Consider the following 3,504-nt stretch of genomic DNA (forward strand, 5'->3'; position numbering starts at 1 on the left):
CAGGCTTGAGCCACCGCGCCCGGCCTCCATGGGTCTTTAATCTAAAAATCTTCAGCTTTCTTAAGGGAATTCAGGATGGGGGCCTTTTCCGAGAAAGGAACAAATACAGCAGAAAACAGATTCAATGAAGGAAGAGAGAGAAGTCAACTCTGATCACATCACTTGAACCCTGGGTCAAGCTGTACCTAAAGCTAAATCTATTTCTGCTAAACTTTCCTTTCTAATGGGCCTTTGTGCTCAGGGCAATTGGAATGAGATTTTTTGTCTTGATTGACCCAAACTCAGTCATGGCTCTGGACTTCAGATAAAGGAGTCACAGATTCATAAGATGTTGGCAGGCTTTGGACTATGATTCAGAGACGAGAGGGAAAGTCACGGGCAATTGACAGTGTTGCAGGATGGATTCCATGAGAAGCAGGCTGTGAGAGGGAACCTTGTGTGCGGGGAGAGCACCCGGGGGGTGGTCCCGGGTCAGCGCCTATGGGGGAGTGAAGAAGCAGCACTGTGCCCTGGGGGAAGTCAAATTGCCATGCGGCTGAGCCTATGAGGAGCTGAGATGCCCTTTGGAGTTGGCTCAGGTTAGGGCAAGGACGCCAGAGCCTCATGCCTTTAAACTGACCATCATTGGATGCAGGCGGCCACCAGGAGACGTGATCTTGGGCCAGATCTTGGGTCTCTCTTCCATACAGTCTCAAGGAAGGACTCAGCTGAGCCACCGGCCAGCGCACCCCCGCAGCGGGGGACACAGTGCCGAGTCAGGGTGTGGGCAGGGAGGGGGACACAGTGCTGAGTCAGGGTGTGGGCAGGGAGGGGGACACAGTGCCGAGTCAGGGTGTGGGCAGAGCGGGGGACACAGTGCTGAGTCAGGGTGTGGGTGGAGGGGGACACAGTGCTGAGTCAGGGTGTGGGTGGAGCGGGGGACACAGTGCTGAGTCAGGGTGTGGGCGGAGCGGGGGACACAGTGCTGAGTCAGGGTGTGGGCGGAGTGGGGGACACAGTGCTGAGTCAGGGTGTGGGTGGAGCGGGGACAGTGCTGGGTCACGGCGTGGGTGGAGGGGGACACAGTGCTGAGTCAGGGTGTGGGTGGACGGGGGACACAGTGCTGAGTCAGGGTGTGGGTGGAGTGGGGGACACAGTGCTGAGTCAGGGTGTGGGTGGAGTGGGGGACAGTGATGAGTCAGGGTGTGGGTGGAGTGGGGACAGTTCTGAGTCAGGGTGTGGGTGGAGTGGGGACAGTTCTGAGTCAGCGTGTGGGTGGAGCGGGGACAGTGCTGAGTCAGGGTGTGGGTGGAGGGGGACAGTGCTGGGTCACGGCGTGGGTGGAGGGGACACAGTGCTGAGTCAGGGTGTGGGTGGACGGGGGACACAGTGCTGAGTCAGGGTGTGGGTGGACGGGGGACAGTGCTGAGTCAGGGTGTGGGTGGAGGGGACACAGTGCCGAGTCAGGGTGTGGGCGGAGCGGGGGACACAGTGCTGAGTCAGGGTGTGGGTGGAGTGGGGGACACAGTGCTGAGTCAGGGTGTGGGTGGAGTGGGGGACAGTGATGAGTCAGGGTGTGGGTGGAGTGGGGACAGTTCTGAGTCAGGGTGTGGGTGGAGTGGGGACAGTTCTGAGTCAGCGTGTGGGTGGAGCGGGGACAGTGCTGAGTCAGGGTGTGGGTGGAGGGGGACAGTGCTGAGTCAGGGTGTGGGTGGAGTGGGGACAGTTCTGAGTCAGGGTGTGGGTGGAGCGGGGACAGTGCTGAGTCAGGGTGTGGGTGGAGGGGGACAGTGCTGAGTCAGGGTGTGGGTGGAGTGGGGACAGTTCTGAGTCAGGGTGTGGGTGGAGGGGGACAGTGCTGAGTCAGGGTGTGGGTGGAGTGGGGACAGTTCTGAGTCAGGGTGTGGGCAGGGAGGGGGACACAGTGCTGAGTCAGGGTGTGGGCAGGGAGGGGGACACAGTGCCGAGTCAGGGTGTGGGCAGAGCGGGGGACACAGTGCTGAGTCAGGGTGTGGGTGGAGGGGGACACAGTGCTGAGTCAGGGTGTGGGTGGAGCGGGGGACACAGTGCTGAGTCAGGGTGTGGGCGGAGCGGGGGACACAGTGCTGAGTCAGGGTGTGGGCGGAGTGGGGGACACAGTGCTGAGTCAGGGTGTGGGTGGAGCGGGGACAGTGCTGGGTCACGGCGTGGGTGGAGGGGGACACAGTGCTGAGTCAGGGTGTGGGTGGACGGGGGACACAGTGCTGAGTCAGGGTGTGGGTGGAGTGGGGGACACAGTGCTGAGTCAGGGTGTGGGTGGAGTGGGGGACAGTGATGAGTCAGGGTGTGGGTGGAGTGGGGACAGTTCTGAGTCAGGGTGTGGGTGGAGTGGGGACAGTTCTGAGTCAGCGTGTGGGTGGAGCGGGGACAGTGCTGAGTCAGGGTGTGGGTGGAGGGGGACAGTGCTGGGTCACGGCGTGGGTGGAGGGGACACAGTGCTGAGTCAGGGTGTGGGTGGAGGGGGACACAGTGCTGAGTCAGGGTGTGGGTGGACGGGGGACACAGTGCTGAGTCAGGGTGTCGGTGGACGGGGGCAGTTCTGAGTCAGGGTGTGGGTGGACGGGGGACACAGTGCTGAGTCAGGGTGTGGGTGGAGCGGGGACACAGTGCTGAGTCAGGGTGTGGGTGGACGGGGGACACAGTGCTGAGTCAGGGTGTGGGTGGACGGGGGACACAGTGCTGAGTCAGGGTGTGGGCAGAGCGGGGGACACAGTGATGAGTCAGGGTGTGGGCGGAGTGGGGGACAGTGCTGAGTCAGGGTGTGGGTGGACGGGGGACACAGTGCTGAGTCAGGGTGTGGGCAGAGCGGGGACACAGTGCTGAGTCAGGGTGTGGGTGGAGGGGGACACAGTGCTGAGTCAGGGTGTGGGCGGAGCGGGGACACAGTGCTGAGTCAGGGTGTGGGTGGAGGGGGACACAGTGCTGAGTCAGGGTGTGGGCGGAGTGGGGGACAGAGTGCTGAGTCAGGGTGTGGGCGGGGCGGGGGACAGTGCTGAGTCAGGGTGTGGGCAGAGCGGGGGACAGAGTGCTGAGTCAGGGTGTGGGTGGACGGGGGACAGTGCTGAGTCAGGGTGTGGGCGGAGTGGGGGACAGTGATGAGTCAGGGTGTGGGCAGAGCGGGGGACAGAGTGCTGAGTCAGGGTGTGGGTGGAGTGGGGGACACAGTGCTGAGTCAGGGTGTGGGTGGACGGGGACACAGTGCTGAGTCAGGGTGTCGGTGGACGGGGGCAGTTCTGAGTCAGGGTGTGGGTGGACGGGGGACACAGTGCTGAGTCAGGGTGTGGGTGGACGGGGGACACAGTGCTGAGTCAGGGTGTGGGTGGACGGGGAACAGAGTGCCGAGTCAGGGTGTGGGTGGACGGGGGACACAGTGCCGAGTCAGGGTGTGGGCGGAGTGGGGACAATTCTGAGTCAGGGTGTGGGTGGAGCGGGGACAGTGCTGGGTCAGGGTGTGGGTGGAGGGGGACACAGTGCTGAGTCAGCGTG

The sequence above is a fragment of the Macaca fascicularis genome, chromosome 15 (genome assembly GCF_037993035.2).
Source record: "Macaca fascicularis isolate 582-1 chromosome 15, T2T-MFA8v1.1".
NCBI classification, from domain to species: Eukaryota; Metazoa; Chordata; class Mammalia; order Primates; family Cercopithecidae; genus Macaca; species Macaca fascicularis.